This window comes from Cibotium barometz, chromosome 51 (genome assembly GCF_041138505.1).
Source record: "Cibotium barometz isolate CiBa-2024 chromosome 51, ASM4113850v1, whole genome shotgun sequence".
NCBI classification, from domain to species: Eukaryota; Viridiplantae; Streptophyta; class Polypodiopsida; order Cyatheales; family Cibotiaceae; genus Cibotium; species Cibotium barometz.
In genome coordinates, this window is record NC_141096.1 from 33,972,911 (window position 1) to 33,988,239 (window position 15,329).

General features: G+C 37.8%; 1 pseudogene; it reads right to left on the bottom strand.

Moving 5' to 3' along the window:
* Window positions 1-12,498: 12,498 nt before the first annotated feature.
* On the bottom strand, window positions 12,499-13,088 carry LOC147609569 (uncharacterized; annotated as a pseudogene).
* Between the last annotated feature and the right edge of the window lie 2,241 nt (window positions 13,089-15,329).

The window sequence follows — 15,329 nt, forward strand, 5'->3', positions numbered from 1 at the left end:
TTTCCCGGAAACACACACGCACGCTTGTCTTTTTTTGCGAGCAAAATAGTGAATAATCAAAGACGTGTGTGTGTGTGTGTGTGAGAGAGAGAGAGAGAGGGAGAGAGAGAGCACGCGTGTGCGTGAGTGAGAGTGTGTGTGTGTGTGTGTGTGTGTGTGTGTGTGTGAGAGAGAGAGAGAGAGAGTGTGTGTGTGTGTACCCGCGCACGTGTGTGTGTATGAGTGAGAGAGAGAGAGAGAGAGAGAGAGAGCACGCGTGTGCGTGTATGAGTGAGAGAGAGAGAGAGTGAGAGAGAGCACACATGTGCGTGCGTGAGAGAGAGAGAGAGAGAGTGTGTGTGTGTGTGTGTGTGTGTGTGTGTGTGTGTGTGTGAGGGGGAGAGAGAGAGAGAGAGAGAGCACGCGTGTGCTTGCATTGTGTGAGAGAGAGAGAGTGTGTGTGAGGAGAGCCGCTTAACGTCGACTTTATTGATCTAGAGAGACCAATCGACGGAGAGTTATGTTTGAGAGAGAGAGTGTACCCCCGAGTACCCCCGCGCATGTATGTGTGTGAGAGAGAGAGATAGAGAAAGTATAGCCAACCTTAACTTCTAACCAACTAATTCCATGTTAGTCATGTTCATGGTATGCTTCTTCATTCAAACTAGCATTACACATAACATAAAATTTTAGTCATGTTCATGGTATGCTTCTTCATTCAAACTAGCATCACATAACATAAAATTTCCATGGTTTGCTCTAAAACTAGCATTCAACATAAACATCAAAATGCAACTTCCTATCAAATTTCATCTGAGGCATGAATCCAAACATATCCTTTTTAGAATTTCTAACCTTTATAAATGACAACCCAGTGTGTGAACTTGGACAGTAAATGAGACATTCACCATGTGCTTGTGTCAACTGAGAGATAGCATTGCGTCTCTATCATCAAGATAGTAAAGGACATGGATAACGATACTTTTCATTCCTCCTAGATGATCTAGCTACATCAAAATGACAACACTTTGGCACATTGGTATTAAAATATACTGTATATATTTCATCAATATAAAGCCATGAAATAAGAAAAGCATTGTTCAAAAACATGATTGAAGGCTAGTATTATTCTTGTGGGAACTTGTGGTCCTCCATTTGTTTTTATAATGATTATTTATATTAAAATCTATTTTATTGCAAATGAATCTACTATGCGTGTTGACCTTGTACTATGTTGATAGCAAGGATCCCCTTTATTAGATCAATACAACAACTCTTAAAAGACTCATCAATCATGAAACATTCATATGAAGAGTAAAATAAATTAGTAAGGGTTGCAAGTTTAAGGCCATAACATTTACTACTTCATGGGTTGCCTATTTTCTTTTACCATGAGACAAATGAAACAACAACAAGCAACAAACGTTTTTAGCATTGTGGATTTATGGAATCAATAAGCAACACCATAAATCTAGCTTTTGTTAATTCCAAGTAGATGCAAGGAAAGATTAGAACAACATTGATTAAGTTAACATAAACTAGCATAGTCAAGTAATGAACTTATTAACAAGAGATCTATTAATCATATGTAAAACAAATAGAATGATATGTGATAAGTTTTTTCTATAGAAGATAAAACATAGTGGTATAAAAGTTTGTTTCTCACACTATGCAATCTGAGTATAATTAAATTTACTAGTAGTACCATATCGTATTTACTGAGAATCTTAAAAACATTTACTAGTAGTATCATATCATATTTACATAGAATCTTGAAAAGTATCAAGATTCTTGATATGTCATTGAGCTTGTATCACTGGCCACCCAATAGACTCTTGATGTGTACAACTCATGCTTTCTAATATTACATTAATAACATACTATTAACCACTTCTCGTTAACATTGTTCCTCGTCAACACCGCATGCTTTGTGTTGAGTTTCTTCACTTATGATATAGTTTCCATCATTGATGTAAGTGTGTATGGAACCAACCTGTCGAGTGGCCCGTTTAGAGAGCCATCAGACCATGGGAACACCACCAACTCCATATAATGACATGTTGGCATCATCCGCCCATGTGCCCACTACCTTGTACATTGTTACCGTGTAATCATAAGCCGTTAGGGTTTTGGATGTAATTGATGAGCGCATATGTATAAGCAACCTGTGGGACTTAGAGGGAAGAACATCCTCACTCATACTCACTCATTCACACTCTAGGCACATATGTATTAGCAACCTATGCAGATTTTGACATGAGTGGGTTAGAGGGAATCAGATCCTCATCACTCACACTCTAGTGTATTTGCATAGAGAAAAGCACAACAGTTCTTGTTAGGCACACTACACCTTAGTAAGCTCTATGCACAACACACCCCTCTTGTAGTCTTGTTTTATGGATAATAATGCGGGCCTAATGTATTTGATTTAACTATGTGACCTTCTTTCACTACGTCTCATAAGCTCTTATAATAGTCTATCTATGTACTTTTGGACATGTGTGTGTGCATGTCTGACTGCACTATACGAATGGCAATCCCTACATAGTGGGCATCTAGAAATTGTCGATTTTTCCCTAATCAATGGATCCTGCCTTGTTGTGCTGGTTGACCCCCAACACTATTGGCAATCCTACTAGGGAAAAGGCTAGTTGTTAGAGAAGCTTGAGTAGAAGTTCACCAACAAGAGAGAGGAATAATCTTGAAGTAGACACTAATGAATAGAAGCATATCATTGGATAACCTAGTATAGATGTGGAGGACAAGTGGTTGGCTCCATATCAGCACACTTAATAATTTGGTATAGACATGGAGAACAAGTGGGTGGCCACAAAAACAAGAAGAAGGGGTACTAGGAAGACAAAGGGGAATAAGGAGGGTGGCTCGTGCCAACAATTTGTATAATAAAGGTAAGAAAGAAATTCTTGATATTTAAATCAAAGAAATTGGATGGCCCACTTATACATGTCAAGAAATTTGAATAAGCATGGATAGTTTGTAGACCAAGAGGACAGCATCTTGAAGAACTGAAAAGAGATCAATTTGCTACTACATTCGGAAATGTAACAATGGAATGGTTCACACAATTTGACAATGGTCATTTTAACACTTATAAGGAGCTTAAAGATGCATTCCTGAAGAGTTTCAGGATAATCAAGACAACAGGCCAACTGACAAGACAAGTTAATAAACATCATAAGAGAACTAAAATAGGGAGATATTTGCATATCCCTCCACATCCATATCTACAGCAAAGCTGCAATAACTAAGAAAAATATTGGATGGAGACAATAAACTATCGGAGGAACTGCACGGGGGTGAAAGCACGTATAGGTGGCCTGCTTTTGTTGGTTAAAAGTACATAGTTTTTGGGGCTGAAAAAGTGGGTGCTTTTGTTCCAATTATAACATCAAAAGGGAGGTCAAAATTGCTTGAGGTGAAATTTGTGGGCCTTAACATTTAACGATTCAGTAACACGATTAGCTATCTTGCCTAATATTTGCATGTACCTAATATTTGCATGTCATTTCTCTCTCTCTCTCTCTCTCTCTCTCTCTCTCTCTCTCTCTCTCTCTCTCTCTCTCTCTCTCTCTCTCTCTCTCTCCATTCCGTGTTCTCTCTCTCTGTATCTTGCCATTTTGCAAGAATTAGTGTCCTTTTGTTGTGCCCTGTATGCATCACTTTTCTCTTCAACAGCATTAGTTTCCATTTATGCGCTTAGAACAGGTACATCAGTGTTCTATCTTTGTTTCCATTTGTGCATAATAGTCTTCTCTTTAACTACATTACTGTGCTATGTGGAGATTCAATGAGCTATCGGGGGTGTGTTATTTTGTACAAGTGCTTATATGAATGCATGTTTAATTATGCATATAGATATTTTAATTCTGTGTTTCTTTTTCTTTAGGATGAATAGGACTCCTACAAAAGGAAAGGATTCAAAGGGTACACCTACCAATGGAAAGAGCACAAAACCAGACTCGTCTATCAAAATAGGTCAAGATTCTTATTGGTTTTTGTGTTAGCGGCTTTATTTATCAAATTTGGTTGATTTGTAAACATGCATATTTAATTTTACAGTTAGGTGGATTGTACTGAGAGTGTCTTTTCCCAAGCAAACAAAGTTTTGTATAACGCAGGAAGATTTTAATCTAGAATATGGGCTGAGCTTAGTAGGGAAAGACCCAAAGCTCCTCATTTGATGATGATTTTACCGATAAGGAGTGGTTGTCTGTATGGCTTCTAAAGCGGTACCAGAATGTGAAACAACACCTAAAAGGGTTGAGGGTAGAATAATATGAAGAATGTGTGCTTTTGTATCACAAATTGTATCAGGGAGCTCCTCCAAATAGTGAACTTGGTGTACATTTTACATGCGGATTCACATGGCAAAAGTGAAAAATTAGTGCAAATTCTAATAACTTAGTGGCATGGGCTATGTTCGCTCAGAGTGTCATCAAAACAATACGCTAGCAAAATAAGTTAAAAAGAAAGATGGAGAAATTGAGGTTAACGGACCATGCTTTGCACCTAAAGTCAACCTTGAAGAATGAATGTCGAACACGGAGAAACTAAATCTATGAGTGAAGGTGATGAAAAGCCTACATTTTCTACAAGTGAAGAGGACCTAGCCTTGAGAGGAAATTTGGCTCTATGTCAACTTTTGGAATGTCTACATCCTGCGCAACGGTACCTGCCTCAAGTGCAGACTGTTGTGAATAATATGATAAATATTGGAGTTGCAAAGTTGAAAGGGAGGTGACAATGTCTTGATGAGGTAAAAATTACATTAGAATAATCAAAAACAAGGAGAGATGAGTAGTCTGGGGTGTTGCGGGGGGCCAGCAAGATACTGGAAAGGTTGAAGAAGGATATGGAAGAGTTGTAGCTACATAAGACCAGGTTGGTTCCAAAAACGAGGACGAGATTCTTAAGCTCAAGGCCATCATATCAGTCAGCAAGGAGGCACTAAGAGACATGGGATTCAATGATAAAGTTACAAATCATGAAGTGCTAGGAAACAAGGTAGCTGAATTGCAGGTATGTAGTTTTTTATACTAGCTTAGTAGCACTTAAAAGTAATGTACAATGAGCTTAGATCACTTTTTAGTGCTTTTCCACTACCACTTTTTTATGGTATTTCACATTTGAAAAGTAGTGTGCAAGGATTGAAAAGTGATAAATTACACCACTACAAAGTGGTGCCACAACACTAATTGAAGTAGTGGTATTACACCACTGAAAAGTGGTTTCCAACCACACTGAAAAGTAGTGCACAACCACTGACAAGTAGTGCCATTGAAAAGTGGTGCCTAACCACTAAAAAGTGGTACCCAACCATTGTATTGGAAAGTACAATCAAGGACATTGTTGGTAGATGATTGCCGCTACAAAAATCTGCCAAATCAGTGGGACAATTGTATATGTCCACCTACCTTTGATCCACATGATAAGGAACAAGACCCACATTATCTTACAAAAACACTATTGCCATGGCTGTGTAGATGGGCAGTAGATCATGATTCCCTCAGTTATACTAGAAAATTTCCTATCAACAATCCCAAGGACAATCTTTCAAGATTAGTTTTTGATTTCTACACAGAAGTTGGAGATGAAAGAGAAAGATGAGTGACAATGTATACTTATTTGATATTAAAGAAGATTTTTTTTGCACTCTGTATTCAATATGTAATCTTTTGGCGTACCACTGAAATCTATATGTGATTGGGGTAACCTCTAAGTTTCAGTCTATGCTTCATTATACACCACATGTAATCTCTCTATGCATCATCATACACTATATGGTTTTTGACATAGAAGCATCTTCTTACTAGCACTTGTTTTAGAGGTAGTATACCACTTTTCTACTACTGAAAAGTTGTAAACTACCATTGAAAGTGGTATACTTAAGCAGCATCATCATTCACTGCATGGTTTTAACTTGGAAACATCTTCTTACTAGCACTTGTTTTAGAGGTAGTATACCACTTTTCTACTAGTGAAAAGTAGTAAACTACCATTGAAAAGTGGTATACTTAACAAGCATCATCATTCACTGCATGGTTTTAACTTGGAAGCATCTTCTTACTAGTACTTTTTTTTGAGGTGTATCAGCACTTGTTGTCAATGGTATTACACCACGTTTCAATGGCAGTAAACCACTTTCCAACCACTCAAAAGTGTACTACCACCAAAAAATGGTATTCTTAAGAAGCATCATCATAAACTACATGTTTTAAAACTCAAAATCATGATCATGCAGGTATAGAAAACCAAAAATTACATGATATATTTGAATTATAATTCAAAGGGCATGTTATTGTATATTGCCTCATGGATTTCAGAGGAAAGTTGAAACACCTTTCCTAGAACATCTAAAATAGGTTCCATTTGGAACTTTACAGCCCTAATCAAATGGGAATATATGAAAACTATTGGCTTGTTATCCCACAGCTCATACAAGTGTGCTCTTAGGCTTTTATACCAAAGGCCCTTGACCATATAAGTATTTTTCTAAATCTTGTTACCCCATGCATCATTTTGGTCCTTAGTTGTCAGCACCTTGGTTGCTACACACTTGAGAATGTAGAAGTCAACAGCCTCTTTGTAACATTCTTTAGAAGGGATAGAAAAATTCTCTCCCACTGAAAGAGCATCTCTTAAGGTGTCATAATGGCCTGCATAAGTGGCGCTATGGAACTCATCATCATCATCTGAAAAGCCATCTTGCTAGGAATCATTATCACCAACTGGCTCCAAAGTGTGTTATTTTCGCATCTCCACATGTGACATGTTCTTTACTGTTGAGAGTGGTAGCGATTGCGGTTGTGCAATGCTACATTGATATGGGTGATGGGTGATGATATGGGTGATGGGTGAGTTATGGAACACCTCGATTAAGAGGGGGTGTTGAGAGATGTAATCACGGTGTTGTGTGTATGTGGGAAAGCACCCTAGAGGTGCAAGATATTGTGGCAAGATAAGAATGCCGCATGTAATATTGAATGGTGTGTGTGTTGACCAAAAGAGTGGAAAAGGAGTTGCTAGAAAGTGGGATAAGGCTAGAAAGCCTATATCATTGTATGGTTCATTGTGAATGCAAGAGAGCAATAGAACTTGTGTTGAGTGTGCAATCTCTCTCTCTCTCTCTCTCTCTCTCTCTCTCTCTCTCTCTCTCTCTCTCTCTCTCTCTCTCCATTCCGTGTTCTTTCTCTCTGTATCTTGCCATTTTGCAAGAATTAGTGTCCTTTTGTTGTGCCCTGTATGCATCACTTTTCTCTTCAACAGCATTAGTTTCCATTTATGCGCTTAGAACAGGTACATCAGTGTTCTATCTTTGTTTCCATTTGTGCATAATAGTCTTCTCTTTAACTACATTACTGTGCTATGTGGAGATTCAATGAGCTATCGGGGGTGTGTTATTTTGTACAAGTGCTTATATGAATGCATGTTTAATTATGCATATAGATATTTTAATTCTGTGTTTCTTTTTCTTTAGGATGAATAGGACTCCTACAAAAGGAAAGGATTCAAAGGGTACACCTACCAATGGAAAGAGCACAAAACCAGACTCGTCTATCAAAATAGGTCAAGATTCTTATTGGTTTTTGTGTTAGCGGCTTTATTTATCAAATTTGGTTGATTTGTAAACATGCATATTTAATTTTACAGTTAGGTGGATTGTACTGAGAGTGTCTTTTCCCAAGCAAACAAAGTTTTGTATAACGCAGGAAGATTTTAATCTAGAATATGGGCTGAGCTTAGTAGGGAAAGACCCAAAGCTCCTCATTTGATGATGATTTTACCGATAAGGAGTGGTTGTCTGTATGGCTTCTAAAGCGGTACCAGAATGTGAAACAACACCTAAAAGGGTTGAGGGTAGAATAATATGAAGAATGTGTGCTTTTGTATCACAAATTGTATCAGGGAGCTCCTCCAAATAGTGAACTTGGTGTACATTTTACATGCGGATTCACATGGCAAAAGTGAAAAATTAGTGCAAATTCTAATAACTTAGTGGCATGGGCTATGTTCGCTCAGAGTGTCATCAAAACAATACGCTAGCAAAATAAGTTAAAAAGAAAGATGGAGAAATTGAGGTTAACGGACCATGCTTTGCACCTAAAGTCAACCTTGAAGAATGAATGTCGAACACGGAGAAACTAAATCTATGAGTGAAGGTGATGAAAAGCCTACATTTTCTACAAGTGAAGAGGACCTAGCCTTGAGAGGAAATTTGGCTCTATGTCAACTTTTGGAATGTCTACATCCTGCGCAACGGTACCTGCCTCAAGTGCAGACTGTTGTGAATAATATGATAAATATTGGAGTTGCAAAGTTGAAAGGGAGGTGACAATGTCTTGATGAGGTAAAAATTACATTAGAATAATCAAAAACAAGGAGAGATGAGTAGTCTGGGGTGTTGCGGGGGGCCAGCAAGATACTGGAAAGGTTGAAGAAGGATATGGAAGAGTTGTAGCTACATAAGACCAGGTTGGTTCCAAAAACGAGGACGAGATTCTTAAGCTCAAGGCCATCATATCAGTCAGCAAGGAGGCACTAAGAGACATGGGATTCAATGATAAAGTTACAAATCATGAAGTGCTAGGAAACAAGGTAGCTGAATTGCAGGTATGTAGTTTTTTATACTAGCTTAGTAGCACTTAAAAGTAATGTACAATGAGCTTAGATCACTTTTTAGTGCTTTTCCACTACCACTTTTTTATGGTATTTCACATTTGAAAAGTAGTGTGCAAGGATTGAAAAGTGATAAATTACACCACTACAAAGTGGTGCCACAACACTAATTGAAGTAGTGGTATTACACCACTGAAAAGTGGTTTCCAACCACACTGAAAAGTAGTGCACAACCACTGACAAGTAGTGCCATTGAAAAGTGGTGCCTAACCACTAAAAAGTGGTACCCAACCATTGTATTGGAAAGTACAATCAAGGACATTGTTGGTAGATGATTGCCGCTACAAAAATCTGCCAAATCAGTGGGACAATTGTATATGTCCACCTACCTTTGATCCACATGATAAGGAACAAGACCCACATTATCTTACAAAAACACTATTGCCATGGCTGTGTAGATGGGCAGTAGATCATGATTCCCTCAGTTATACTAGAAAATTTCCTATCAACAATCCCAAGGACAATCTTTCAAGATTAGTTTTTGATTTCTACACAGAAGTTGGAGATGAAAGAGAAAGATGAGTGACAATGTATACTTATTTGATATTAAAGAAGATTTTTTTTGCACTCTGTATTCAATATGTAATCTTTTGGCGTACCACTGAAATCTATATGTGATTGGGGTAACCTCTAAGTTTCAGTCTATGCTTCATTATACACCACATGTAATCTCTCTATGCATCATCATACACTATATGGTTTTTGACATAGAAGCATCTTCTTACTAGCACTTGTTTTAGAGGTAGTATACCACTTTTCTACTACTGAAAAGTTGTAAACTACCATTGAAAGTGGTATACTTAAGCAGCATCATCATTCACTGCATGGTTTTAACTTGGAAACATCTTCTTACTAGCACTTGTTTTAGAGGTAGTATACCACTTTTCTACTAGTGAAAAGTAGTAAACTACCATTGAAAAGTGGTATACTTAACAAGCATCATCATTCACTGCATGGTTTTAACTTGGAAGCATCTTCTTACTAGTACTTTTTTTTGAGGTGTATCAGCACTTGTTGTCAATGGTATTACACCACGTTTCAATGGCAGTAAACCACTTTCCAACCACTCAAAAGTGTACTACCACCAAAAAATGGTATTCTTAAGAAGCATCATCATAAACTACATGTTTTAAAACTCAAAATCATGATCATGCAGGTATAGAAAACCAAAAATTACATGATATATTTGAATTATAATTCAAAGGGCATGTTATTGTATATTGCCTCATGGATTTCAGAGGAAAGTTGAAACACCTTTCCTAGAACATCTAAAATAGGTTCCATTTGGAACTTTACAGCCCTAATCAAATGGGAATATATGAAAACTATTGGCTTGTTATCCCACAGCTCATACAAGTGTGCTCTTAGGCTTTTATACCAAAGGCCCTTGACCATATAAGTATTTTTCTAAATCTTGTTACCCCATGCATCATTTTGGTCCTTAGTTGTCAGCACCTTGGTTGCTACACACTTGAGAATGTAGAAGTCAACAGCCTCTTTGTAACATTCTTTAGAAGGGATAGAAAAATTCTCTCCCACTGAAAGAGCATCTCTTAAGGTGTCATAATGGCCTGCATAAGTGGCGCTATGGAACTCATCATCATCATCTGAAAAGCCATCTTGCTAGGAATCATTATCACCAACTGGCTCCAAAGTGTGTTATTTTCGCATCTCCACATGTGACATGTTCTTTACTGTTGAGAGTGGTAGCGATTGCGGTTGTGCAATGCTACATTGATATGGGTGATGGGTGATGATATGGGTGATGGGTGAGTTATGGAACACCTCGATTAAGAGGGGGTGTTGAGAGATGTAATCACGGTGTTGTGTGTATGTGGGAAAGCACCCTAGAGGTGCAAGATATTGTGGCAAGATAAGAATGCCGCATGTAATATTGAATGGTGTGTGTGTTGACCAAAAGAGTGGAAAAGGAGTTGCTAGAAAGTGGGATAAGGCTAGAAAGCCTATATCATTGTATGGTTCATTGTGAATGCAAGAGAGCAATAGAACTTGTGTTGAGTGTGCAATCTCTCTCTCTCTCTCTCTCTCTCTCTCTCTCTCTCTCTTATGGAGTTCTTAGTGTGGTTTAATCCACCTTAATTATGTTGCTTAATCTATGTCTATCACCATGATCAATCTCATTTTTGGATTGTTAACACTTACATATTCTCCATTGCCCATGCCTACAAGGAAAACAAAAGCATGATAGCCTTTTTGTGTGCGTAATGTACAAGTGTTAGTCTCAAAATATCCATTCACACAATGCATCGCTCCTTGAACCCTTCAATGTCTTGCAATCCCATTGAAGGCTTCTCTGAATATCACCTTGCTTAACTTCCCAAAAGACCCTGCTCACTTCCCTCTTCTGCTTGTAAATAGCATTTTCTCCACTACTAAGATGCATCCTTAGAAAAGCAACAGCTTCAGCTGCACAAGTCAAGGGCACGTTGTTTATCTTCAACTGCTCATGAGTTAGAGCCCTTTTAATAACTGCCCGAGCCCCATCATGTTCCCCGTTCCCATGTCCCGAGGAACAAAAGAAATTCCAAGCCATCTCCATACCTGTGAGATGCCAATATCTAACAATAAAGTAAAACGGTCGCTTTGCTTTCTGTGAAGCATCTGACCACATCTAATGTTTCTTAAATGTCATCCCTTGATCTTTCAACCACTGAGCATGTAAGAGGAAACAATGATGCACAAATAAGCTGTCATGTTGTTTATCATATGAGATAAAGAAATGCATGGTCTTCTTTATTACACCTGATGCAATGTGAAAATACCTAATCTGCACAAAAATAGTGACCTGCTTAGTGAACCAATGTATTAATTGAATTTTGTTCTACTCCTTGAAGGAGTAGTTCTCCATGAAGTCTACTATACAGAGACAACTACTTCATCTGGAAACTGAGAGATGTAGTCCTTTAACTGCTGGGCTTGCCACCTGAACATGAAATTATGAATGATGAACTTTCCCAAGTGGTCTTAGTACACCTGCAAAAGAATGATGAACTTTCCCAAGTGGTCTTGGTACACCTCCAAAAGATCTCTAGGTATCATTTTCTTATGGCCAATGTCTTTGATAGAGTTCTTCCTCCTGCCTTCATTTTTCGATCTAGTAGTACCCACTATATTTTCAAAGACCTTAACAGATACCTGCATACTCTGCTCATCAACTTCTCTTGAACATATCTACATTTTCCTTACACCACATACATCACATGTTCCCATTATGCATTTATACCTATGGAAGCTACTTCCTGGAGGCATTGGGCAGCAAAGTATAGAGTCCCAAAGAGTTGTGATACTCTTACTTGTATTTTTTGATGCAAGGCAGTCATTGTTGGCATTTCCATCAGATTAAAGGTATACAATGTACTTGCAAGTGCAAAAAAGCGCATGGATTGTAAATTTATGAGTTTGTATTTGATTTACTGCCTCATTCAGAAAAATCATATGTACATGCGCAATACAGCAAGGTGTCGCGATCCCTCAGTTTCCAGACAAAGAAGGGTTTCAAAGACTTGAAACAATGTTGTGAAATTTGAATATCTAGGTACTTTCCCTTAAATTAAGTTCAATTTGGAGTTAAGTTATAATGTGTTAGATATACCAACCAATATGTAGAATAATTTAAATAAGCTTTTAAATTACCCATGACTCGCTTGACGCTCCTCAAGAACATGGATTGGATGTTTCACATATGAACATCTAGCTAGTATTTCAAACATCTTTCTTGTTGGGGGACACCCTTGTCTCATCCATCCAGAATTGAAATGCTATGTCTTTGATATCTTGAGTGATGTGGGTTTTCCCCTTGTCTCATGTCAGTGACGTGGATACAAGCAATGATCCATCAGCTTCATTTGCCACTGTTAACTAATGCTTGGTTGAATATAAATTTCTTTTGTGGATCCCCATAAGCTTGGCAGCTTGTGGAAAGCTCCTGTCAGTAATTTTCTCCCTGCTTTCACCATTCCCCAACATTAAGAGAGCTGATTTCCTCATGAAAAGCTCATCTAAAGATCTTGGTACCTTAACATGATTTAAAGTATTGCAGACATTTCTTAGAATAGCTGATTCCAATTTCTTTGATTTTTGGCTAGATGCATGCTCTTAAAACAAGGATGTCGAAGAAGTTGCTGAAAGATTTCCTTTCTAGTACTTGCATCCATCTCCATTGTTAATTTATCAAAGTGTTGTACCATAGATCGGCATATCTTCTGTTTCTTTCGTTCATCTATCACCATAGTATTGCTTTCAATCACCATGTTCATCATTCTCGCTCGTTGCTTTTCATTTTGAAGAGCCCAGTATTCTCTTAGTGATTTCCTACTATTCATATTAGCTTCAATTTCAGCTTCTATATTCAAGGATATTGAGATGTTAGCCATTTCTTCAATTTGCACCATTGTTGTAGTACTTTCAAGGACTTCAATAGTGTTATACTTTTCAATAGTGTTGTACTTTTCACAGTAGTACTTTTCTTGCAGCATAAAGACCATTTTTCAGTACTTTCTAGCAAGTGATGAAGTGTTTTTCAGTAATCCTAAAGATTTATCGTGTGGTGATTATGCTACTTCTCAGAGTAAGCAAGTATAAAGTTTCATACCTATATGATGATGCTTCTAGCAATGATAAAGTACCTATTCAATCGAGCTGCTAGCCATTGCTTTAATTTGCACCTACTTTCAAGGACTTCAGTAGTGTTGCAGTACTCTTCAGTAGTATTTTATTTTTCAGCAGTACTTTTCCTACAGCATGAAGACCATTTTTAGTACTTTCTAGCAGTAATGAAGTGCTTTTTAGTAGTGCTAAAGACATGTGTGTTGCTTATGCTACTTCTCAGAGTAAGCAGTATAAAGTTTCATACCTTCATTATGATGCTTCTAGCAATGATAAAGTACTATTGAATCATATACTTGTAATCAAATGTTCCAAATGACGTGCAAAGAAGATCTATGACGAGAGATGAAAAGCTCTAGAGACTGTAGAAAGAGAGACCTTTATTCATGTGGGAAGAGAGACTTGTAGCAAGAGATGAAAAGCTTTAGAGACTGTAGGAAGAGAGACCTTCATTCATGTGGAAAGAGTCTAGACCTGTAGCATAGCTTACTTACAGAAAGAAAGAGAGAGAGAGAGAGAGAGAGAGAGAGAGAGAGAGAGAGAGAGAGGTGCCAAGAGAGACCTGTAGCATAGCTCGCTCACAGAAAGAAAGAGAGAGAGACCTTCATTCATGTGTGGGAAGAGAGACCTGTAGCATAGCTCGCTCACAGAAACAAAGAGAGAGAGACAGGTCTACTTTCAGTAAGTTGCATTCATATGTGTTAGACTAACTGTTGCTAAAGAGAGAGAGTGAGAGAGCAAGGCCATGCTAAGTCTATTTTCGACAAGTTGCATTCATGTGTGGCAAGTAACCTTTGCCAAATTGCCATGCAATTACTAGCATGACCAATAGTGTGAATTTGTTAAATTTGAACCTTTTTAGTACTTTTCAAAGCCTACTTTTAAGTTCCACAATAAGTTGCATTCATGTGTGTCAGACTAATTGTTGCTAAAGAGAGAGAGTGAGAAATTAGGACCACGCTAGGTCTATTTTTAGCAAGTTGCATTCATGTGTGGCAACTAACCTTTTGCCGAATTGCCATGCAATTACTAGTGTGTCCAACAGCTTGAATTTGTAAAATTTAACTTTTTAGTACTTTTCAAAGCCAACTTTTAAGCGCCAAAAATTGATGTCCTTGACATTCATTTCCAAGCCACGTATACATGCTTTCACCCAGGGAGACTAAAGGGTCAAAGTGACTAAACAAGGCTTTAAGGGAAACTAAAAGAGCCAAAAAGAACAATGTGATAAAGAGATGGTTGAAGGTAGCTAAAAGAGAAGAAAAGAACATGTATAGGACTTCAAATACCAAAAAGAAGACGAAAGCCTAGTGGTAGAACGTGATTCTTCAAACAATAAGATATAGGACATAAAGAGAATCTAGGGAGAGGGAGAGCTTGAGTTCCTTGCAAAGCACACACACACACGAGAAAGTGCAAGACATAAGAGAGAGATGGATGGATGAATTTTAATCTATCTTCTTCTCTTCTCTACAACCGTATAACTAAAAGATAAGAGTACGTACATAAAGGGAAAGTACTATTCTATAATAACATAATAATTTCTAACCGTATAACTAAAAGATAAGAGTACGTACATAAAGGGAAAGTACTATTCTATAATAACATAATAATTTCTAACACTAATAACAACATCAAAAGAAACTGTAGGGAGTAGCTCCAAAACTGATACGGATTCCCAATTTGAAGAAAGGGATGAAGCTCTTCAAAACACCAAGGAGCATCTCCGAAGATGGCGGAGACATAAGTGCTATGGAGCGAATCATCATAGAAAGCTGCAAGAAAGCATAGATGATTCGGGAGAGGAGTTACAAAATGTCAAGTATTGTAGACAACCCCCAACTAATATAGCTAAGGTGAAAGTCTCTTATGAACCAAAATAGAGTTGCTCAACCAGGAGGAAACAAAATTGTGAACTCGCATAGAAGGAATGAGAGGCTAAGGCTACAGTTGTTGAAGAAAGGAACATCGGCCTAGTTTGTGCCCAACACCTGAGCATTACAAGTCATACACCATAGGGGAACGCA